The sequence below is a fragment of the Periplaneta americana genome, chromosome 11 (assembly GCF_040183065.1).
Source record: "Periplaneta americana isolate PAMFEO1 chromosome 11, P.americana_PAMFEO1_priV1, whole genome shotgun sequence".
Classification (NCBI taxonomy): domain Eukaryota; kingdom Metazoa; phylum Arthropoda; class Insecta; order Blattodea; family Blattidae; genus Periplaneta; species Periplaneta americana.
This window is the reverse complement of record NC_091127.1, coordinates 145013808-145040352: the sequence shown is the minus strand read 5'-3', so window position 1 is coordinate 145040352 and position 26545 is coordinate 145013808. Positions and strand designations below refer to the sequence as shown.

General features: G+C 35.7%; 1 protein-coding gene across 10 annotated transcripts in view; it reads left to right on the top strand.

The window, feature by feature from the left end:
- Nucleotides 1-26545, top strand: part of LOC138709419 (lactosylceramide 4-alpha-galactosyltransferase-like) — a 227267-nt gene that overhangs the window by 174812 nt on the left and 25910 nt on the right. The window contains exon 1 of one of the 10 annotated variants that reach the window (XM_069840162.1): nucleotides 22987-23143. The exons of the other annotated variants lie outside the window; for them this stretch is intronic. The gene's annotated coding sequence lies outside the window, so the exon portion shown is untranslated. Of the gene's footprint in view, nucleotides 1-22986; nucleotides 23144-26545 lie in introns of those variants that run through there. 10 annotated transcript variants of the gene reach the window in all.

Sequence of the window (26545 nt, the reverse complement as noted above, 5' to 3'; positions counted from 1 at the left end):
ATGCCAATGTAGGGTTAGATTTTGAAGATAAAACCACGAAAACATTTGAAATGGATAATTCTGACTCAAATAGTGATGAAGAGGGAGTGTTTGTACAACGTCCATGAAATTTTAGACAACGAATATCCTACAACCATATGCAAGAAAGTTACGAATATAATGAAATAGGTGACCTTTCAATTCGAGAACTTTTCGCAAAAAACTCTGTTTCTTCAAGTTATTGTCATGTCTTTTCCCCATTTTAAAAAGCATCAGAGACAAAATGAATTACTAACAAAGTCCCTCTTCATACTTACAAATACTTACAAACTGTCATAGGCGCCAATATAGGTGGACCAGGCTGAAATTGGAAACTATCTTATCTGATTGTAAAAGAGAAACAATTGGAAAGGGTGAAACCTAAATTAAATTCAATTACAGTATAGAACTGTTAGAAAGTAATTACTGTATATTTTACATTATTTTATGTTATTTGAATGATTGAACTTAATGTTTTTTCCCTCCTTTCTCGTCATTTTTAAAACTATAATAATTGTTCAGAAATATATGCCTATGGGACATTTACATCACAAAATACAGTAATGTGAATATTGTCTGTACCTATTGAAATGTTTTTTCAATGTATACTTGTGACAACCTGAATCTATATACTCTTCACTAATTAGCATTGTGAAGATCTTGGTGAACCAAAATCTTTTGCAGACATATAACAAGTAGATCTATTACAAAATATATGGACTACTTTAAACCACCCCTATTGAGGGCATAAACTAAAATTAACTTACGAGGTTTATAGGTACCGTATCTGCAATTCCACATCACAATCTCTAATTAGAACATATTTGCATTTTGTATAGTCAGGTAACTTCTTGAAAATACTACTTCAACATAATCAGCAATAAAAACCCATTAAGATAATTTCAGTATTTTTATTAATTTCGTCATAACACTAATCTTCTACAATATCCACACCTTCAAACTCAAACACGATATTTTCTAGGAACGACTTCACCGCGTAAGTACTTATGTCGTTATTGCATTACTTATTTTTGGTAAAAGATTAATTTTTATGTGTATTTATTTACGCTTGCACCAATAATTTTTAAGCCTTTTTATAAAAGTACTTGCGCAGTATTCCGAATTATAACGGAACTTGAAATATCTTACATAAGACGCTTTGCAGGGTCCACTAACCCTGCCGTCGTTAACACTGTCCTTAAGGCTGCTACAATATTGTCATCAAAAGTTTTCACTGCTTAACATTTTCATATGGTACTTCTTTAGATAACGAGGTGCAAGTTTTACACACACACGCGCGCGCACACACACGCTTCTGTCACTGATACACTGTTTTTGGAATTGCAAACTTTACAACAGCAGAGACGTGAACAATTAGGAATGATAAATATCTGTTCATAATATTTTAGATTTATCATATTGTTTCTTTTACTCGTAAATCAACTGAATCAAATAACAGAAACAATAACTTCGAGTTGCAGTGATTTAAAATCTTATCCGAAATAAATTGTCTCCCAAACCTTCACACATATTACGATTTACTCTGTTGTTGCTATTAAAGATAGTACTTCAAAACTTATTTCATTCAACAACTGTTAACAGAGAGAATAATATAAATAGCTGTAGAGTGCAGACCAACTTGGTTATGTTTGTCAGCCTTAACCTCAAATCATCTGGCTACTGTACGTAATTTATGACTCGTGCAAAACGTTTATGAAACAGAATTTAGTCGGTTAATAAAATTGTTTTCATGACTGTAATACTATTACTTAATATTATTACTGTGTTTATGAAACAGGCCTGCACTTGCTATAATTATATTTTCGTCTGCCTTTATAGCGGACAATCAGCGAACGTGAATGTTTTCTGACAATTTGCTGATGATTTGTACGTCACTTCAAACAGCGAACGAACAACGAAGTTTTGCTTCATCATTCGTTCGTTGTTCGTTCGCTAAGTGTGTACGCACCTTAAGACGGCTCCACTCTTCGCCGCACAACGCATTCATCTCCAGCCATCAAAGTCTGAATACTATATCGTTGGTGCCAGTCTGCCATGCCTTGGAAATCCACTGATTTGAGGAATACCTGTCACGGTGAACGGCTGATACGATGTCGAATGAACGCAATAGGTGCCCTGTTTTTCGAAAAAGAGATAATGAAAGCGGAATTGTGAGGAGCCGTAATGGAATAAAGAGAGAAAAATGGGAGAAGTCCAGGAAAACCCTCACAACCTTCGCTTCATCCACCACAAATACAGCTCCATCGTCGCGGGGATTTGAACTAGGTTCTGCAGTCGTTATAAGCAGCACTCTGCCAACAGATTGTGGAGCAGTATTAAAAAGAATCCTGCAACTTTTGATGAAGAGATTATCAATTAATATAATACAATATAAAATACATAATTTTCAGTATGACCTTCAATTTGCGTGTTTTGCTATTAAAATATGCACTGTTTTTAATTATATTGTCATGTGAATATAATTTCAGTGCAGTTTATCATATCAGTTGGGTAAACCTGCACTCATTTTGGAGTTACAGTAGTCCAAGAGGAAAATATAATGTACTATGCAAGTTGGAAAGTTAGGAAAAAGTTTCCGCGTGTCAAGGTAACATTGGCCCAATATTAAAAAAAAAAAAATATGAACTCAGATAATATATAACAACATGTTTAAGAGACATTATTAATTACTTCATACAGAACTTCTTCTAAAATGTTTCATTAAAATAAATTAAAAACACATCAATTACAAAAGTTTACTTTTAGAATAGTAAAAGAATTGAGCCAATGTTACCCCAGTTGACGTGAGTAGATAGCCTACGTGTTGAGCACAATGCAATGGTCAGAAATCACTATCTGCGCTTGCATCTATGTCATACTAATTGAGTACAAACAACAGTAGAAACTATTCTACGAGAAGAGCACAAATACATGGTGTCTACATTCCTCCATTCCACAGGCCTAGAGTGCGGACGTGCTTGCACGTTGTGATAGCAGTTTGTCGAACTTACTTGGTACTATCCCTATACGCAACACTCGAATGATACAAAGAGCCAAGGAGAACACTGTTTCAATTAAATTGTGTCTTTAGTCAAACATAAAAAGCTGCAATCGCCAAAAGGAAACTACTCGACGAAACATAAAAAACTATATAGCCTATTTTGACAGATGCATTACTAAAATATAAGACAGGAGTAATTTCTTGATTGGTTTACATTTTGTAAAACAAGCAGTCTATCACTGCAAAACTTTTTAATTAAAACATTTGCAAGATTTTAATTTTAACCAACATTTTTAACCACAGCTACCACCAAAATAATTTTGAACAACATTTATAACCATACCAGCACAATCAATGCTGTCAGTCCTAAGTCTTACAGAATGTGGAAGGAAAATGTGTCAAATTGTTTGTGCTAAACGCGAATGAAAGATTTCATATTGTTTGTACTCTACTCGTATAAGAAATAAGGGTTGTTCAGGTATATTGTGCTCAATTTGTACGCACCCGTTGACAATACGTCATTTAATGAAAAGACACCAAAGCTCAAATGTGCCGACTTTTAATTTATTCAATGGGTGCTCACGCTTTGGCACTGATATCTGTCAATAAAAGTGTATTTTTGTCACCTGCATGACCTTTAGCGTGCTACTGGATATATATAGTAGCTGCAACATTGACTCGTTTTTCAACAACAGAACACGCCATGATACATAACCTAAGCTCTTTAGTTCACTGTAAATCGTTTAATAGCTTTGCCAAGAAAAATCCCCTTCTGTAACAAACGCCTTTATTGCTCTTTGGTCCGCAACAGAAAGAGTTGAAAGTTGTGGTTTAGTTTCTAGAGCAATCTGTAAGATAGTAATAGGATAATAATTCAAGTTGATTCTACTTCAACTGAAAATACTAATGAATGCTACGTTTCACTGCGGTGAATGGAAGATTATCTATACTATAGCACCAATATTAAATTTGCTTATTTAATGATCCATTATCTCATGAACCGTTGAAGATATCTTAATGAAATTTTTACTGGATGAAGATACAAGACTTCTAAGTATACGGATTTATTTATAAACTAAATACAAGTTGTAAAAAATATATAATTTTTTTAATAATGCTGATTTAATTTTCTTATATTTTATGTAAAATATTTTTTTCTGATAAAATTAATAGAAATAGGCTGACATCTCTTGATTTGCGTCCATTTCATTATTGTATTGTTGTTAACATGTGTTAGAAATGTAATTCTTCTATCATTTGAAGGGTTCAGAACCATAGTGGGCTAAGCGCCATTTACTAAAACCGTAGAAAACAAGGGTTAAAATGAAGTTATCACCATAATTCAATGGAAACATAGCAAATAGTATAAAGTATATACATTCAAACTAAATTATATGTCAATCTTCATTAAACTAGGGTATTCACTTAACTTTAACACTTGCTTTCTCCGTTTTTTAATAACTGGCGCTTGGCCCACTATGGCTCTGAACCCTTCATTCATAGTTCTTGAAAAATTGGGAATTTGCATAAAAAAATAATTATAAGATCGACATTACTTAAAAAATTCAAATATTTTTTACAAATTATATTTCAGCTTTCTTAGAAACCTTGTATCTTTCTCCTGTACAATGTCTTCAGTAGTTCCATAGATAATGGGTCATTAAATAAACAGATTTAACGTTGGCGCGATGGCGGTGGGGTAGTTAATCTCCCCTAAAGCGATAGCTAACGCAAATTTTGAAAATTGCGTCGTGTAAATTATATTGATTATATTATTTTGTAAAGCCTACATTACTTGATCCATGAACAATATTTGTTCACCTCATTGTGGCACGAAAGTTAGTCAACTACCGGTGTACTCAGGCGGTAGCGCGTTTGCTTGCAGATCCAGGGTTGCGCTCGGGCATGGGTCATATTTTCGCTTGGGCTGATTAACTGGTTGGATTTTTTTCTAGGTTTTCCCCAATCGTAAGGCCAATGTCAGGTAATCTATGGCGAATCCTCGACCTCATCTCGCCAAATACCACCTCGCTATCACCAATTCCATCGAAGCTAAATAACCGAGTAGTTGATACAGCGTCATTAAATAAACAAGAAAAGTGAAAATCTAAATCGAAATTAATTTCAACTCAAAAATCCAGTGGGTGTAGAGCACCCATAAAATGTTTATACCGGATTCTTGACCTCCGGGGCGCCTATGCCACAGATAACAGGATAATCTTAGAAGAAGAAGAAAAAGAAGAAGTAGTTAGTCCTGTAAGTTATGGACTTAGGCCTACATCGAGTGAAGGAAATACAGTTACAGGAATACAATGTCTACTTATATTGTAAAATACGTAGCTGTGCAAAGCCGGTGATAATAAATTTATGAAGCGGACGACTGCAGTGTGTCCGTCCCGAGCTGATGGCGGAGTAACGAGATCGCTCAACGCCGCACGTTGCCTGCGAACACGCCCATCTTACAGATAACTAACACGCATGCAACCCATATGCGAGGCAGGTCATGACGACAGCCATGTTCAATGATTTAATATCCTCATAGCGTTTAAAATTAGCTCTATAATTGAAAGCAACAGATCGTCATACAACAAACAATTCATAAAATTGGAAAAAACTGTAGCCACTGTAGGAAACTTTTTGACCACATACAAGTGTTTTTTGATAAAATATATAGGCCTATAACTACATTAAAAATAAAATTTTAAAGCTGAAGACAATGAAGACCTGCTAGGAAATGAATCAACTAGCTCTGAGTTCAAATTATATTTTGAAATGTACAGTAGAACCTTTATAATATTAAAATGGATTTGAGGGAGATGGGATATGATAGAGACTGGATTAATCTTGCTCAGGATAGGGACCTATGGCGGGCTTATATAAGGGCTGCAACGAACCTCCGGGTTCCTTAAAAGCCAGTAAGTACAGTAAGTACAGTAGAACCTCTATTATCCGTGGTAATGAAGGGGTGGGCTGAACGGTTAATCGAAAAAAATCTGATAATCCGTACCGTGAAAGGTTTTCATAAATTTAGTAAATAATATTTACACTTTCGTAATTTCTTCCATAGTCAAGTATTTAACACGCTAGGTAGTGGATCAGAAGTTCACTAATTTAAATCCGATTGTCAACGACGGGTTTTTAAGGACTAGACTTCGTTGAATTGCCACATGCAGCATGCAATCAGGTTACCGATGTACGGTAGTATAGAGGAGGTGAGCGACCGCCCGGTCTCGTGGTATAAGCAGTTCATGTTAAGAGTTGTGACCGATCCAAATAGATAGAGCAGCTACATCTAATGTATACCTATGTAAGCACTTGTTTTTGCATTACTGTGCTTGGAATAGTCAAAGCGTAACATTTGTTCAGTGCAGACAAGAATTCAATCAAACATACTACAGTGAGAGTGTTGCTGTTCCAAATAATTGCTCCTGGAATACCCTTACCCCCGCAGCCAGTCTTGGCCCGTTGGGGAACGTGGTTGGATGCTGTTAATTATTATGCAGAACATTACGGCAAAATAATGGAGGTAATTGATGCATTGGATAGCACAGACAGTTCGCTGTTGCAGCTGTAAAATCATTGCTTTCTGAAGAGCTGTTGGAAGATATTCTGTTCATTGATTCTAATTTTAAAATCGTGTCCAAAAGCGTCATCTTGTTAGAATCGTCTAAACTACAACTCTCCGAAGTCCTTAATATAGTGGATAAAGTATCACAAACCGTTATCCAAAATAACAATTCACTAATTTCATAAAAAGTGAAATGTAAGTTGAGAAACGTTATTGCTAAAAAATTCTGCCTATTCACAACTTCTTACTATAAATGATGTACCATCAGGTCACGACAAGACATCTGAAGTTTGTGTACTAAAACGTAGTGACTTTCAGTTCTTCAAATATGTACGTATTACATCGTGTGATGTTGAACGTACATTTTCCCAAAATAAAAACTTTTTAAGTGACCATCGGAGGAGGTTACTTTGCAGTCGCTCAAAATGTACGTAATTCTTCACTGCAATGCACATATTCAAGGATGATGTGAGTATCTTACATTAAATTTTAAGAGTTAATATATCTCACTATAAAATAATTGTGTATTTACATGTTTAGACATTTCCTATTTCAATGATCATTCATTATATTTCTTGAGTGCAGGATACAGGTTTTATTGTAACCGCAGTATACTGCTCAGTGTTTACATTTTAGAGGCATACTCCATCCTTTGCATGTCCCCTTCTCATACAGTCTATACCGCGTGCGTAGTAAACCTTGCGATTCTCGTGGCAATTCCACGAAGTCTATTAAGGACAAAGGAAACTACTTGTAATGGCTGCCTGTGAAAAGGTAGGAATAGTAGAGGTCTCGTCTTGTAGATTTATATACTTTATACACACCAATCTCGTATTGTGACGCAATATGAGCCACAGTTTCTCTTTCCCCAAATTATTCAATTATTTCACTTTTTTTTTAAAGAAATTTGGCACAAAAGAAGACATTTTATGTAGAAGTTTTACAGTATGACAATTCGAACAGTACACTATACTGTGTAAGGGAAAGGCTTGTTATAACACTCTCTAGAAAAAACTAACGTGCTAATACAATACGCAGTTCTTAATATATTTCTGCAGAAAAGAAAAAACAAAAGACGGATAATCCACCAGTCGGTTAAGGGCACTGAGTTGTAATCCCTGTGCGATTAAAAACTTTCAGTACAAAAGTTTAGTACAATATTTCTAGGCTTTTAGTGCTCAAGATGGAATAAAAATTTGCAGGCTTATACAATCAATCATTCTGAATTCAGTGGTATAAAAGACAACTAATTAGTTTCATATCCAAGTGCAAAAGAAAGCCTCTAACTGATAACCTGTTTTCCCACTTTGCTAAATGTACCTCATTCTTCAGGTGCACATTACTTACTACAATCTTCACTCATATAACTTGTATTTTTTTTAAGTTATCTAGTAATGTATATTGTAAATTCTAAAGCAAAATTTAGTTAAATATTTCACCCCTAGTGAAACAGAAAAAATATTGAAATTTGTTTAACATTTTTTGCAAGTTTTTCAACGCATATATATTTTTTTCTCGTGTTATATGTGTGATATTCTTAAACCCGTAGGTCTAATATGTAGAACGCAGGATGCATAAAAAATCTGTAAAAATTTCATGTAAATTTATTCAGTAGTTTCAGAGAAAAATGCACTTAAGTAGAAAAAATTTTAACTTATGGAAAACTGCATTAGAAAAGAAAGATGTATGGATTACATGCATCGCCAAATTTAAAGAGGTCATTTAAAAGGCTTATCTGCAGAAATATCCGCACAATATTTATATTGTTTTAAAGAGTAAGTTTTTTCACTTTTTTTAAAACACAAAATAAAAAATCGGATTTTTGACCCCTAATCACTTCCTGGTTCCCTTAATAGAGTGACCAATAATCGGGATTCTACTGTATATACTGTATATATAATCATTACAAGACCAGATTACAACCTAACAGGAGTGCGATAGGATAGGCCAGATGTCTCATGTATGATGACGTGTGATTATGGCTATTGATGACGGTATAATGATTATGCTTTCATCACTGATGATCATCATTATGGAATAATGATAAGAATATGCGGGCACAAAGAAAAGAAAAGACTATCACAGCGCGTAGGCAGTCCGTCCAAGTCGAACACGCAGCTCACAAAGGACGCCTGTCGAAGCAGGCTACCTGCCAGTCCATTGTCCGTGCGCGTGACTAATGTCAAAGGTTGCAATTTGTCTTCTTTCGTGTACACACGCAAATGTTATAGATGTCTTCGAGTGGGCCTGATGATGGTTTTATTTTCCTTCACAGTTTCATATTATAAGTGGAAACAAAAAATTGACATTCATTAAATAAATAGCAGCAATAATATTAGTTCTAGACTGAAGGAAAAGTTATAATAATCCATTTTGAATCTTGCGTACACTACTTTTAACACTTGAATATAAGTAATTGAGTAACTAGCGGACTTACTCGTGTTAATTATGTAAGTCTGTGCGGCTTACAGCTGTTTCGGTGCTTCATCACACCATCCTCAGAGCCTACTAGATCTCGGTGTCATCTCGAACTTCTCTGCCTGTTATGTGGGTGCGATTGATTGTTGAAAGGTGTTGAAAAGTGGAGTCAAATAGTGTGTGTGTACTGAAATTGATCTGTGTGTTGAGAATTTGATCGGGGTGTGTTTGCATATTTCGTATTGTTCTAGTGTGTTGAGTTTTTGGTTCTTGGGTTGTATGTGTAGGATTTCCATGTCCGCATTTATGTTATTGTATGTACTGTTCTCCAACCAGGAGATCAACCGTGAAAGGAATGTGCTTACTATTGCCTCATCTATTGGAACGAAGTAGATAAATAATATTACCGTTATAACGCCAGTTTAAAAATCATGCGCTCTCCTGCATATGTTATTTCCTGTATGAAGAGATTAAAAGACCAGGAGGTTAACTGTGATCTAATTTTGTAACTAGTGTAGTATCAATATGTCTGTATCAATGTTATGGTTTGTGCTGTGAGAGCTAGCCAATAGAGATAAGAGTACCCACGTGTGTGACCTTATGACATTTTATGACATCAATATTCATTCACAGCATTATCCCCCTTCGTCTCATCCGGCAGAGACTTTCTCGTGGTTGGAGCACAGTATGGTAAATGGTTAGCATTGGTTACGTGATCGGCGTATGTAGATGTATTGTGTCCTCTGGTTATTGCTTTAATGTGTTCTTTGTAGCGTGTTTGGAATGATCTGCCTGTCTGTCCAATGTAGAACTTATCGCAACTATTACATGTGAGTTTGTATACACCTGTGTGGTCGTATTTATTTGTTTGTGTTTTTTGTGTGTTGAGATGTCTTTGTAGTGTGTTTTCTGTTCTGTATGCTATGTTGTATTTCTGCTTTCTGAATGAAGATGCGATCTTATGTGTGCTTTTGTTGTCATATGTTAGTGTGATGTATTTATTGTGTTCTTGTGTTGTTTTTTGCGTGTTTGTTAAGTTTTTGTTTTGTCTTTCTTATGATGTTGTCTATTATGTTTGGATTGTAAGCGTTTTCTTGTGCTATGTATTTGATTGTGTTCACTTCTTCTTTGTAATGTTGTTGGCATGTAGTGGGTATGTTGAGTAATCTGTGTACCATTGTCCTGAATGCAGCATGTTTGTGTTGTATGGGGTGGTTAGATGTTATACTTATTACAGGTCATAGAAGTTCATAATGTAGCCAGAGATTCAGGTTCCCACATTTACAATCAGCATTAGCAGTAGTAGGGATATCAGTCCTACGTGCTTGCCTCCTATCTCCCTACTCATTTCTGTTCGAAGCTGAATCGATCCCAGGACCATGGAACAGCTGGAAGGATTAGATCATGTGCAAATATTCCACGGATATTTTCGGAAATCGAACTCGTGACCTTCAATTTTGTAGCGTAGTCTCTTAACCACTACGCTACTCCGTTCTTCAGTTGTATACCTGTATTATACAGAGTGTTTCAAAAGTAACTGTAAAGAATAAAACTGAATTGAAAAACAAACTTGAACTCTTTGCAGAATAAACATTTCATATCAAATTATACAGGGTGTTTCAAAAATACGGGGCATCATTTCAGGTATGTATTTCCCACATGTAGACAATCAAAATAGTTCATTACAACATGTGTCCGGAAATGCTTTATTTCCGAGTTATGGCCTTCACAACATTGAAATTCACCGGAACGTTTTTCTTTCCGCAGGTCGTTGCCGTCAAAGGAGACATTAAGAGGGCACTCTAACAGTTCATTCCGAGGCGAAGGTTTTACATTCAGTGTTGTGTAGGCGTTAGACTGTGCGACATGTATTCAAATCAAGAGCTGGCAGAGATACACTTCATGTACGGTAAGGCGGACGGCAATGCTACGCTGGCTCGTCGTTTGTACCAGGAGAGGTACTCACAGCGACAATGTCCAGATCGGAAGACATTTGTACGTCTCCATTACCGTCTGTGCGAGTATGCAAAATTTAACTCTCCTGGTTTGGGAAGGGGACGACCAAGATCTACAACTCCAGAAGTACAGGAGGAGATTCTGGAGGCTGTGAACATGATTCCTTCTATCAGCACACGAAGGGTAGCGTTGCAAGTCAATGCCCTCATACGACTGTCTGGAGACTGTTGAAAGAGTATCAATTGTATCCTTATCATTTGCAACGTGTACAGGCCCTGTCACCAGCAGATTACCCTGCACGAGTTAGGTTCTGTCAGTGGTTCTTGCAGCAGTGTGGTGTAAATCCGAACTTTCCTGCCTTAGTATTATTTACAGATGAAGCACAGTTCACACGAGATGGCATAACAAATTTCCACAATCAGCATGTATGGGCGTATGAAAACCCACGTGCAACTGTTCCATCTCATCACCAGGTGCGGTTCTCCCTCAACATGTGGGCCGGTATCATTGGTGATCGATTAGTTGGACCCCATGTACTTGTAAAAGACTTATGGGGCAGGCGTACACAAACTTCCTGGAAAACACTATACCTCATGTTTTAGAAGACACTCCACTGATCAATCGTCAACACATTCACTTCTTGCATGATGGCGCTCCTGCACACATCAGTCGTACGGCTCGCCGGTACTTGGATCGAAGGTTTCTGATCGATGGATAGGTAGAGGTGGCCCCATTGCTTGGCCTCCACGCTCACCTGATCTGAACCCTCTCGATTTCTACTTGTGGGGCCATTTAAAATCATTGGTTTATTCGTCTCCGGTGCCTGATTTGGAATCCCTTCGGAATCGAATTGTGGCATGTTCTGAGGCCATACGCAACACTCCTGGAGTTTGGGATCGTGTTCACAGGTCAATGAGACATCGATGTGAGGTCTGTATTCAAGCAGGAGGTGGACATTTTGAACATCTTCTGTAATGACAACGACTTGCGGAAAGAAAAACGTTCCGGTGAATTTCAATGTTGTGAAGGCCATAACTCGGAAATGAAGCATTTCCGGACACAAGTTGTAATGAACTATTTTGATTGTCTACATGTGGGAAATACATACCTGAAATTATGCCCCGTATTTTTGAAACACTCTTTATAGTGCACGTGCTGGAAAGTGATAAACAGGAAGTTTAAGACAAGTATTATGAATCATTAAAATAGGCTGGCGATAAGGCATCATAAATAGCTAAAATAGGCAGGCAAAAAGGCATTATAAATAGCAAAAATACGCAATTGTACTGATATGTTGCGATATGAAATATTTCTTTTCGTAGTTCGCTGACTGCTCACATATTTTGCATGTAAGTACTTTACCATCAGTACAAAATACGTCGGATCCAAAAGTATTAACGTAAGTTTGCAATTTACTGCGTAAAGGAACACTGAATTTCGGAATCTTGCTGCTAGCTACAACAACGTCGCAATAAAAAATGAAAGAAAAATAAGCGTTAAAAATAACGTTAGACCCGCACTCATTGTTGTCTTGATAAATAAACTCAAGTGATAATTATAGTCGCGACGCTGTTATTCCCGGCATGACTCCTCCTCTTTGCTTACGTCTTAGGAAGTGAAGGCTCTATAAAGTCTAGGTAGGTAGTATCGTTCGCCATATTTGTTTTTTCGTTGCCGAGCTACCATACGAGGAATCTATTTGCCACACCGTAAAACATGATCTTGTCGTAGCTCCTATGGTAATAAATCAAACGCATTGTAATTCAGCAAATAAATGAGCGGCAAATAACGTCTTCGTGTGCTTTCTGCGAACGCCAACGAAAGAGCCAAAATGGCGGGCGATTATATTAAGTATTTATCGAGCCTTAAGAAATTAATAACGTCTTCACCAGCGAATCACAAGACGCAAACGTTTAAATGTAGCCGACCTTTAACGCGATTGGCTGCCGGAAATTAGAGCGACGGGACTATAATTTACTGCGTAAAGGAACACTGAATTTCGGCATCTTGCTGCTAGCTACAACAACGTCGCAATGAAAACTGAAAGAAAAATAACCGTTAAAAATAACGTTAGATCCGCACTCATTGTTGCCTTGTCAAATAAACACAAGCGATAATTAAAACGCACATTTTTGCACGGCACCACTCATTGTTGCAAAGAAATATGAACTGACTTAAAGACAATAGTATACATTCGGTGAAGTCACTTTCATTGTAGGGGTTATAGAAATAAATTAAAATATACCTGTAGGCAATTTGAATAATAAATTAATAAATAATAGATAAATAAATAAAGGCAAAACAGCATTTATTTTGTAAATTAGGCATTTATATTAAATAAGGCAGAAAAGGACAACATAAAACTGTGACGTTCGAATCACAAAGGTATAATTCGTTCAGATTTACTTTCAAAATGAAGAAAGATTTAACACATTTAAAAAGGCATTCTGCCAAAGTTCCGATCTCTGGTGATAAATAATATTGTTCACCCTGTACATTGGAAATGTAACAGAGTTGTGGTTACTATTCATAGCGATAAATAATAATTTGATTTTAAACAACACATTCTTGTTTATACAAGCAATTAAATTTAAGCATTTTCATAGTATAATAACGTGAAACCGATATTGCAATATAATAAATGCAACTGCACACTTTCCTTTTACTCTCGCCGCGACCACGACAATGCGTTAACAAAACAATATCCGACTTCCACAAGGTATTCAAGAACAAACTTAAGAAAAGATTTACAAACAAGTGTTTTAAAAACAAATTTCACTGTAAAATGAAAATGAAAAAAGGAAGAAAAAAAAAGAGAAAAAAAATGCACCCTCCCCCTCTGGAAATTGCCTAGGTTGCCTAGGCCTAAATCCGGCATTCTGCAGAGCTCTAGTCAATAGAGCCATAGCGGGGAATAATAATAATAATAATAATAATAATAATAATAATAATAATAATAATAATAATAAAGTATCCCCGTAACTTGCCATGAAGGCGCTTGGGGGGCATGGAGGTAGAGCCCCATGCTTTCCATGACCTCGGCACTAGAATGAGGTGGTGTGGTCGGCACCACGCTCTGACCGCCTTTTACCCCCGGGAAAGACCCGGTACTCAATTTTATAGGAGGCTGAATGAACCTCGGGGCCGTTCTGAAAGTTTGGCAACGAGAAAAAAATCCTGTCACCACCTGGGATCGAACCCCGGATCTTCCAGTCCGTAGCCAGCTGCTCTACCAACTGAGCTACCTGGAATTGATATCTAAATTAAGAATAGCTACTATATGCAAATGTTAGCAGATCTGAGCAAAGAAAGCGAGAAAGTGGGGCTACAGATGAACCCTACTAAGACCAAAGCAATGACAAACAACATAGAGACACCAATAATGATAGACGTCACACACATTCAGTACTGTAAACAATATGTTTATTTGGGACAAGAAGTCAGCCTAACTGAAAAGAGGGACAAAGAAATTCGAAGAAGAATTAACGTAGCATGGGAGAAATTCTGGGGACTCAAATTCCTGCTCTTAGACAAAGATATTAATATACAATTAAGACTGAAACCCCTACGGACCTGTATCATACCGACCCTAACATATGGCAGCCAAACCTGGTCGTTGACTAAAAAACAAGCACAGAAGATACAGGTATGCCAACGCAAAATGGAAAGAAAGATATTAGAGATTAAACTACAGGACAAAGTAAGAAATGAAGAACTGAGATTAAAAAGCGGTATCGAAATGGCCTGCAAGACGGCGAGAAGACTAAAATGGAAATGGGGAGGGCATGTAGCCAGACTACCCGCCGACAGAATGATGGGGATACGCCACTACAGTCTGGGACCCAAGGAGGGGAAGAAGAGAAAGGGGAAGACCAAGAAGGAGATGGGCACAGGACTTCGTTGACGTGATAGGACCGCAGTGGACGCGTATTGCGAGAGACAGAGAAAAGTGGAAAAAGACATAATTTTAGATTTAGAATAAGTAACAGTAGAACACAAAACAGTGAAGTGAAGTGAAGTGAAGTGAAGTGAAGTGGCTCAACTTTGAGTAAGGTCCACAGAGACTAGCTCACCCCGTGAGCAAAAGTAGAGCTGCCCTACCGATGGTAGGAGGCCCTTGCCTGCTAAGGAGGTAATGGGCTTTTCTAATTCTAATTCTAACTATGTGCAAGTCAGTAGCTTTTCTGAGCATCACTTTAAATCTGCTGGTCAAACAGTGTCACATGATAACCCAGAGAGATAACTGGCTTTTCACATGTTCATCCCATTTCTTATTTGTGTCAGGAACGTTGAAGGCGTGACATACGCAAATGTCGGTATTATTTTACATAATTTTGTCGTATGCATGTATTCATCCCAGGAATGGGACATGTTGAAATAACATGTTAATTTTTGGAGCGTGCTTGACACAATCGGCATCTGCCGTCTGAACGTGTACTTGTCATAGTTTCGTGTTCTCAATGCTTGTCTTGTGCTGCAATTATGACTGCCTCCGTTTCTGACTTCATGTTTCCTGATGTGTGGGTTTGGATCTGATGTAACTTACTTTTGCATTCCCGAGTCTTTAAGAATTTTCCTGCGGAGACGGTCATTTACCCATGCTTCTTTATAGCCTACATTCATCGTGTGATTAAGATGTCCTGTTGATAGTAATATGCGTTACAAGAGCGGTATGTTGAAGTTTTCATGTTCGAGGAAAAGTTTGAGAAAGCGAAACGTATTTGAGCTTTTTTAATTTCCGAGAATTGAAAGAGAACATACCGCTCGTGTATCGTACATTATTTTGTGCGAAGATCGTTTATTACATGCCTGAAAGAGGAATTTCTAATTAGTTGCAATGAAATCTCCATCTTGGTTTCTGTTCAATGACGGCAAATTTGCAAAACAAAAATATCTATCTTCAACATTGTTGCTTTAAAATGTTTTCTGTGTTTACTATACTCCAGCAGGCCGTGATATACGTCTGTCTTTTTTTCCCCCAGTCTATAAATGCGAACTTAAAACAAACGGTAAGGTTATGTAATGATTTAGAGTTTACTTAATTTGTGCAAATATTTAAAACAATAATTAACAGTACAATTTAGGTGAAATTGCAGTGGTAAGTTTCCAGTTTATAATTATTACTATATTGAACGTCTCTAAAAATAATATGTTAAAAGCCTAAAGCAGTAAAATCAATATGTCACTTAAGGGGAGTTGGTCATTATCGCATGCAAAATAATGGTAAGAATAGCCTATCTTCTAGCAGTCATAAATATAATAGTCTACTATTTATCAGTGGTTTTTCATTTTCGTTAGCTATGTGTGTATACATATTAAGCTTTAAAATGAAAAAGAATGGTGACTAGAGTAAATCTGTATCCTTAAATTAATTTTTTAAATTAAGCACAATTTTTTTTATAAATTCACTACATGTCTGCGATTAGGTACACTCTATTCACTTATTATAACAGATATAGAAATGAAAATTTGACCACTTACTGCTAATAGATACTAAAACATACCCTACTAAAATTATTCATATATCTGTAATATTATGGGCATAGGGCTTATAGTAATCATCACCGTCAATAAATTAAAAAAAATTGAAGATTAGTATAAGCCCTATGCCAATAATATTACAGATATTTTAATAATTTTAGTAGGGTATGTTTTAGTATCTGTTAGCAGTAAGTGGCCAAAATTTTAATTCAATGTGTGCTATGATAAGTGAATAGAGTGTACCTAATCACAGGTATGTAGTGAATTTATATAAAACATATGTTTAAATTCAAAAATTAATTTAAGGGTAAGATTTACACTAGACTAACCATTCTCTTTTCATTTTAAAGTTTAATGTGTATACATATATCACTAAAAAAAATGAAATAGCTGTGATAAATAGTATTACATTTATGACTGCTTGAAGATAAGCTATTTTTACCATTACTTTGCATGCGATAACGTCCAATTCCCCTTAAGCGGTAAGAAGAGGGAAATTGTTATGTGTGTTAGGTTGGGAATACTGAATGTGGAATTTTAGACTTTCCGCGGTTTGGTTTTGTGCGGAAACCAAGCAAATACGCACGATCTCGCACAAATAAGATTTTAAGCTCTTTTCCCTTAGTAGTGTTTGGTTGTTCTGTACTTTCTAATGAGATTTCTCTTGTAGTTATTATTAGGTATTACTATTGCCATTCTTATCGTCATCTTCATCATGTTCATCATGTATGTCCACTGACGAGAAATCTGTGTCCGATTTTTTATGAAAAAGTACGTTGAAAATGTCACAATGAAGGAGCTTTTATTTTGATCAGAACATCCATTGCTCCACATGACCAATTCTCATTGGGAGAACTTTTTTCTTTGCTCATAGAGAAATTTGAGTGTCAATGTTACTTCAGAGGATCCACGCTGAGCTTGTTCTTTATTTCATATCACCATGCAGGAATCATCATTTGAACAAACATGGATACAGTAATTATATAGTTATAACTTCCTCTGATAGAAGGCCTGAGAGTTACTGCAGAATGGTAGAAGCAATGTTTGCTTAATGTCAACAAAAAATGTGCGTTTCTTACCTAAAAGAAACACAGAAATTTTATGAGTGTGTATACAAATACTAACCTCAGAAACTTCAAAATGTGATTAAGTGGAATCCACTTTGAACTTCTGAATTTCTATTCCCACAATAAGTATTGTTTTGATATTATTTACAGTAAAATAATGCTTTAAAAATTAACATATGCTTGCATACTTTTCTTCTTCTATTTAACTGATGATTACATGATGTAATGCAGAGTTCCTGTTGGCTAAAGTTTGATATTGTATTTTATAATTCTGCAGAGGGCAAACATTATAACAGCACCATTACAGTTAGTACCGTTCAAATATTTTGGTTGATGGGATCTGCCAGAACATCACATTGCATTTTCTGGTATTAGACGTGCTCTAACCGGAAAACAAAATGGCGGATCACATTCTATGCACAAAATTACATAATAAAACATGTTTATCTCAATATCGGTAAAATGCCAGTTAGTACCCTTATAATTGAAGGGTTCAGAGCCATAGTGGGCCAAGCGCCATTTATTAAAAACAGAGAAAACAAGAGTTAAAATTAAGTGATTACCATAATTTATCAAAACATATAGCAAATAAGATAAAGTATGAACATTAAAATTGAATGATATGTCAATCTTCATTGAATTATGGTATTTACTTAACTTTAACCCTTGCTTTCTCCGTTTTTAAGAAATGGCGCTTGGCCCGCTATGGCTCTGAACCCTTCAATAGTACAAATAAAGACGCTTGCAACTTGTTAACAATAACATCTCGAGTGTTGCATTAATCTACGTAGAGATAGCATCATGGCTCTCTTTGATAACAAAATATGTTCTAATCCCCAAAAGGCAATGCAAAACTTACAACACAACTTGGAATTATTGTAATCTTCACCCTTGTTACAGTGCGCCCAGGAATTCTGCGTTTTGAATGCATCAGTCTGTCATACACTAATATATGAAGAGTCCACTGCAAGAATGATGGATGTCACTTTCTTGTCGAAAATGAACCAAGACTGTCACTGCATAGCTTAAGACATATATAATGTACATAGAGAGTTATATGGCATTAACACTGATAGTCATTGTCCAGTAATGATCGGAAAATCACAGTTAAGCTTTGTGCATTAAACATTTCAAACTTTCAATTGCTTCTGCTGCAAAATGTATTTCAAATGACATCCATCATTCTTGCAGTGGACTCTTCATATCCTTTCCAAACTGTCCCTTTATATCAAATTCTTAATGATGCTGATAAAATTATTAAATACGCGCTTCAAGAAATGCTGCAACTACTGCAGATCTTCCTGATAACATGGTCTACAGTAATCAGAAATTTAAAGGACTCGGACTATTCAGATCTCAATAGAAAGACAAATTGCAATATATTCCCTCCGTTTATTGCGGCATGAAAATAATTCTTACATAATTCGTATGAGAGATCGCACTGCAGAGGGCAGAAATTCCTTGAATAGGCTCCATTTAACGGCTGACGAAAACCTACTCAATCAGAAAGATGGTTTCTTAGACCCCAGGAAAATCATAAATAAGCAGAAAGATGTTAAATTAAAAAAATGGTGCTATCTTTCTGAAGATCATCCACTGTCAAACAGACTACTAAGTCATCGCACGGGACCAACCTGTAGTGAATGGAGAGATGCCATAAAGATGATCGGCAGTGTTACTGCTGTACGTGCCACACCCGGTAGAACCATGGATAATAACCGTTGTCGGCATTGTCGTGACGAGATTGAAATCCTGCCCCACGTCCTTGGTTCCTGCTACCATGGTGAAGTTCTACGTAATACCAGGCATCACAAGATTAGGTCAGTTACCGCACAGACTCTACTCTACGGGATCCCGGCTTCGCGGTGTACGAAAAAGTCTATGGTTTATCAGCGAATGGCAGTTCCTGTGGGATCGATATGCTTGCATTCAAGATACCGACAACAAGGTCACAATTTTGATCCCACGATCAGATTCTAATCCTACAAGAATCAGTCTGAAGATTTCCACTCTAAAGGAAAGAACTATATATACCTATACAAACCTGCTATTTCTTATTACACTTGAGAATACCAACTTAATTCAATTCAAGTTATCGGATTGATGTTGATGCAAGAGGAACGATAACCGATAAGTTTGTGAACTTCTATAAAGACTTCAATACTGACAAGTCAGTGATGAAGAGTATTTCTCTATTTGTAAAAAATACTCAATTTACATTCTGCCGAATCATATATACACAACTTAACAGCTTATATTGATTTAACCCCTGACTGACCTGTGTTAAATATATTTCCCTTTTTCTTTTTATACTTTGCTATTGTTCCTTTGTATTCTTTGTTTGCAAAGGCAGCTCCCTTTAGGGGGAAGTAAAATAAATTACATTTCCTTAAATCAACTTATGAACGAAAAGGTATTTACGTCAATGTTACCATTGGTTCCAGTAAATGAAAATATCTTGTGACATATTTGCTCATGATCTTAGTGAAGTTTGTTTAGTCTAATTCAATTTCGTAACCAAATTCTTGACTTGTCGTTTATGAGAATGTTCAATGTATGACAAAATCTTTAATGTGCAGACAGTTAGTCAATGATTAGAAGTAAGAACGTGTTACTGTGCAAGACGGCACATGTTTTCCAATTAAGTCCATTACATCTCGTCCATGTGTCAACTGTCTACAGTTTATTGAATGCGTTACTTTATTGGAGAAACTTCTAGGGCCATATGACGTCAATGTTGTTGGTTGTGAGGCAGTGTAGTCTTGAATCTTCATTTAAGTGCAACTATTAAAGTGCAAACGAATTTGGCGACAAACACACAGATCAGCCAATCTTGAAAATTTTAGGTTAGATTGTCATTTTATGGATCTTAAGATGGCTCAGTTTAAAATTCTTCTTCTCGTCTAGCTTTAAGCCTCTTTTAGTGTAATCTTAGTCTCCCCAATACACTGTAGCTGCTGATCATCTTCAATCCCCAACTTCTCATCTAACTTTAAGCCTCTTTTATTGTAATCTTAGTCTCCTCAATACACTGTAGCTGCTGATCATCTTCAATCCCCAACTTCTCGTCTAACTTTAAGCCTCTTTTAGTGTAATCTTATTCTCCCCAATACACTGTAGCTGCTGATCATCTTCAATCCCCAACTTCTCGTCTAACTTTAAGCCTCTTTTAGTGTAATCTTAGTCTCCCCAATACACTGTAGCTGCTGATCATCTACAGTCCCCAACTTCTCGTCTAACTTTAAGCCTCTTTTAGTGTAATCTTAGTCTCCCCAATACACTGTAGCTGCTGATCATCTTCAATCCCCAACTTCTCGTCTAACTTTAAGCCTCTTTTAGTGCAATCTTAGTCTCCCCAATACACTGTAGCTGCTGATCATCTACAGTCCCCAACTTCTCGTCTAACTTTAAGCCTCTTTTAGTGTAATCCTAGTCTCCCCAATACACTGTAGCTGCTGATCATCTACAGTCCCCAACTTCTCATCTAACTTTAAGCCTCTTTTATTGTAATCTTAGTCTCCCCAATACACTGTAGCTGCTGATCATCTTCAATCCCCAACTTCTCATCTAACTTTAAGCCTCTTTTAGTGCAATCTTAGTCTCCCCAATACACTGTAGCTGCTGATCATCTTCAATCCCCAACTTCTCGTCTAACTTTAAGCCTCTTTTAGTGTAATCTTATTCTCCCCAATACACTGTAGCTGCTGATCATCTTCAATCCCCAACTTCTCATCTAACTTTAAGCCTCTTTTAGTGCAATCTTAGTCTCCCCAATACACTGTAGCTGCTGATCATCTTCAATCCCCAACTTCTCGTCTAACTTTAAGCCTCTTTTAGTGTAATCTTATTCTCCCCAATACACTGTAGCTGCTGATCATCTTCAATCCCCAACTTCTCGTCTAACTTTAAGCCTCTTTTAGTGTAATCTTAGTCTCCCCAATACACTGTAGCTGCTGATCACCTTCAATTCCCAACTTCGTATTTCCAACACCCTGATATAGCCCTGTACAACAAAGAAGAAACCAAATAGATTTATACGTCGAGGATTACAAAGAAAACAACGAGAACAATGGGAATGCAAGAAGAACAAAGAGGTTAGCATTTTATGTGAAGGTTAATTTCCAAGTTACCCCTCATAAATAGCGAGGAGAGAGACGTAGTTCCACAACAAAAACCAACCTACTCATAAGATCCAAAAAAAAAAAAAATACATTATCATCCAAACAAATATAAGGCCAAAAAATGTACATTATTGTTATTCACGTAATTTATGGACTCCATTGGTCTAGCCATTTCTTCTTACATGAATATAAACTTTTTTTTTTTGGTGAAGGAATTCGAAGGCCACCACCGCAGCCTCGAATGGACTTATTGCGCCTTACCATTATCACCCCTGATAATATTGGTAATTAAAAAAAAATATGAACATATGCCCTGTTCTGAACGGTTTCGTAGAAAACTAATGGAAACAATATATATTGTGTGTAACGCACGCACGCACACACAGAGTGATTCAAAAGGTAATGATCTACTAATATAAGAAATTGTTTATTGTTCAGTCTTTACACACTAGAATCGTTTAAATACAGCAAGGTTTCTAGGTTTCATGTTTCATTTGATCTAAAAATTGGGCGGTCAACGACAAGACTCTCGTTACATGTGTTAGCATAACGGTGTGCCTCCAACTGAGATAGCTCAGGATATCTCGACAGTAAACACATTTTAATTCAGTAGAGCTATGTTGGGTGAAAACGAATATTTTTCCTGAAACGCTTTCGCTCAATTCCCTCCCAAAGGAAGTCATATCTCTTAAAATTGTGTCTTTCTTCAGAGATTTCAGTGTTAAGATCTCGGATTTAATAGAATGGTAGCCACTCGAACATAGAGAGATTTTTTTAACATTTAAAGAAACTTGCGTCTGTAAGTAACTGAAGTTAGAGAGATACATTATCAAGTAGAAAAATACTATATTCAATCTGTACAAGTTCCCGAATTAATACATGTATTCATTATGTTGATTAAACACACTGACATGCCTACTCTTACTCAAAGGAGAATGGAGACTTAAGTATATATTAATTCAGTTTTAAATAATGTGTTATTTGTGTGAAAATAATAAGCTTTTACCCATGTGATATGTAATTTAGTTGCATGTAGTTCCCAAACGTCGGAAATGTTAAATATCGCACAATCACAAAACAAATTTCCTTCGTAACCCAAGCAGTATCAAAGCGTGGACTCTCATAATTGCATGCACTTCGTAAGTTTGCATTGCTTTTTAAGTGAAGCAATAAATCATGACCGGTATCGCATTACGGACAGTAACTCCAATATGCAAAAGAATGCAGAATTTGTTTAAAACGTCGCGTCCGAGGGAAAGAGTGAAGCAGCTCCGGCACCACGTGGTATTGCTCATCGTCTATGACGCAACGGCCGAGGTTCTATGACTCGCATTCTGACAATTAGTACTGATTTCGTCAGTTGTTGATGTAAGCCGGGCACTGTAAGTGTACATAGTAGTTCTCCTTGCTCCCCATGGAGAGCAGAATGAGTTTTTTTCACTGTGATCGCAAGGAAGGACTTCGTGAGAAATCACACGTCGCTGTGAGGCCGCGCAACAAGGATCTTTTATAGGTAACTAACTAGACTTTACCCAATTACTTCGTTTTAAAACCTGTGGTCGCGCGAAATTTACCATACCGAAATATTATCTATCGTAATACTATGTAAGACATTTTAAATTTACCATACCAAAATATTATGCATAGTAATAGTATGTAAGACATTTTAAATTTACCATACCAAAATATTATGTATGGTAATAGTATGTAAGACACTTCAATTTACCATAACAAAATATTATGTATGGTAACAGTATGTAAGACATTTTAAATTTACCATACCAAAATATTATGTATGGTAATAGTATGTAAGACATTTGAAGAGTCCACTGCAAAAATGATGCATGTCACTTTCTTGTCGAAAATGAACCAAGACTGTCAATGTATAGATTAAGACGTATAGAATGTACATAGAGAGTTACATGGCATTAACGCTGATAGTCATTGTCCAGTAATGATCGGAAAATCACAGTTAAGCTTTGAGCGCTAAGCATTTCAAACTTTCAATTACTTCTCCTGAAAAAATGTATTCCAAATGACATCCATCATTCTCGCAGTGGACTCTTCATTTTAAATTTATCATACCAAAATATTATGTATGGTAATAGTATGTTAGACATTTTAAATTTACCATACCAAAATATTATGTATGGTAATAGTATGTTAGATATTTTAAATTTACCATACCAAAATATTATGTATGGTAATAGTATGTAAGACATTTTAAATTTACCATACCAAAATATTATGTACGGTAATAATAAGTAAGACACTTTAAATTTACCATACCAAAATATTATGTATGGCAATAATATGTAAGACGCTTTAAATTTACAATACTAAAATATAATATGTATGGTAATAGTATATAAGACACTTTAAATTTAACATTCCAAAATATTATGTATCGCAATAGTATGTAAGACACTTTAAATTAACCATACCAAAATATTATGCATGGCAATAATATGTAAGACGCTTTAAATTTACCATACAAAAATGTAATATGTATGGTAATAGTATGTAAGACACTTTAAATTTACCATACCAAAATATTATGTATGGCAATAGTATGTAAGACACTTTAAATTTACCATACCAAAATATTATGTATGGCAATAGTATGTAAGACACTTTAAATTTACCATACCAAAATATTATGTACGGCAATAGTATGTAAGACGCTTAAATTTACCATACTAAAATATAATATGTATGGTAATAGTATGTAAGACACTTTAAATTTACCATACCAAAATATTATGTATGGCAATAATATGTAAGACACTTTAAATTTACCATACCAAAATATTAATACGGCAAAAGTATGTAAGACGCTTTAAATTTACCATACTAAAATATAATATGTATGGTAATAGTATGTAAGACGCTTTAACTTTACCATACCAAAATATTATGTATGGCAATAGTATGCAAGACGCTTTAAATTTACCATACTAAAATATAATATGTATGGTAATAGTATGTAAGACACTTTAAATTTACCACACCAAAATATTATGTATGGCAATAGTATGTAAGACACTTTAAATTTACCATACCAAAATATTATATACGGCAATAGTATGTAAGACGCTTTAAATTTACCATACTAAAATATAATATGTATGGTAATAGTATGTAAGACACTTTAAATTTACCATACCAAAATATTATGTATGGCAATAATATGTAAGACACTTTAAATTTACCATACCAAAATATTAATACGGCAAAAGTATGTAAGACGCTTTAAATTTACCATACTAAAATATAATATGTATGGTAATAGTATGTAAGACGCTTTAAATTTACCATACCAAAATATTATGTATGGCAATAGTATGTAAGACGCTTTAAATTTACCATACTAAAATATAATATGTATGGTAATAGTATGTAAGACACTTTAAATTTACCACACCAAAATATTATGTATGGCAATAGTATGTAAGACACTTTAAATTTACCATACCAAAATATTATATACGGCAATAGTATGTAAGACGCTTTAAATTTACCATACTAAAATATAATATGTATGGTAATAGTATGTAAGGCGCTTTAAATTAACCATACCAAAATATTATGTATGGCAATAGTATGTAAGACGCTTTAAATTTACCATACTAAAATATAATATGTATGGTAATAGTATGTAAGACACTTTAAATTTACCATGCAAAAATATAATATGTATATGGTAATAGCATATAAGACATTTTAAATTTACCATACCAAAATATTATGTATGGTAATAATATGTAAGACCTAGAATATGCCACTAGGAAAGTTCAGGATAACAGACAGGGTTACATCAGCTTCATGTCTATGCGGATGACGTGAATATGTTAGGAGAAAATCCACAAATGATTAGGGAAAATACGGAAATTTTACTTGAAGGAAGTGAAGCGATAGGTTTGGAAGTAAATCCCGAAAAGACAAAGTATATGATTATGGATCGTGACCAGAATGTTGTACGAATTGGAAACATAAAAATTGGAAATTTATCCTTCGAAGTGGTGGAAAAATTCAAATATCTTGGAGCAACAGCAACAAATATAAATGACACTCGGGAGGAAATTAAACGCAGAATAAATATGGGAAATGCCTGTTATTATTCGGTTGAGAAGTTTTTGTCTTCTAGTCTGCTGTCAAAGTTAGAATTTATAAAAGAGTTATATTACCGGTTATTCTGTATGGTTGTGAAACTTGGACTCTCACTTTGAGAGAAGAACAGAGATTAAGGGTGCTTGAGAATAAGGTTCTTAGGAAAATATTAGGGGCTAAGAGGGATGAAGTTACAGGAGAATGGAGAAAGTTACACAACACAGAACTGCACGCATTGTATTCTTCACCTGACATAATTAGGAACATTGAATCCAGACGTTTGAGATGGGCAGGGCATGTGGCACATATGGACGAATCCAGAAATGCATATAAAGTGTTAGTTAGGAGGCCGGAGGAAAAAAGACCTTTTGGGAGGCCGAGACGTAGATGAGAAGATAATATTAAATTGGATTTGAGGGAGGTGGGATATGATGATAGAGACGGGATTAATATTGCACAGGATAGGGACCGATGGCGGGCCTATGTGAGGGTGGCAATTGACCTCCGAGTTCCTTAAAAGCCACTAAGTAAGTAATAGTATGTAAGGCACTTTAAATTTACCATACCAAAATATTGTATGGTAATAGTATGCAAGATATTTGAAATTTTCCATACCAAAATATAATCGCAATGTCTTTCAGTGCACTGTTTTTGTCACATTTACGTTTATTTTACACAATTTATTTGTGATGTCTATATTGACAGTGAAAATATTAGTTCAAGTATCCTCAACTATGCCTGCAATATTACACGCTTGAGCGTCTTATCTAAGGCATTTTACCTCTGCAATGAACCTTCAATCAGC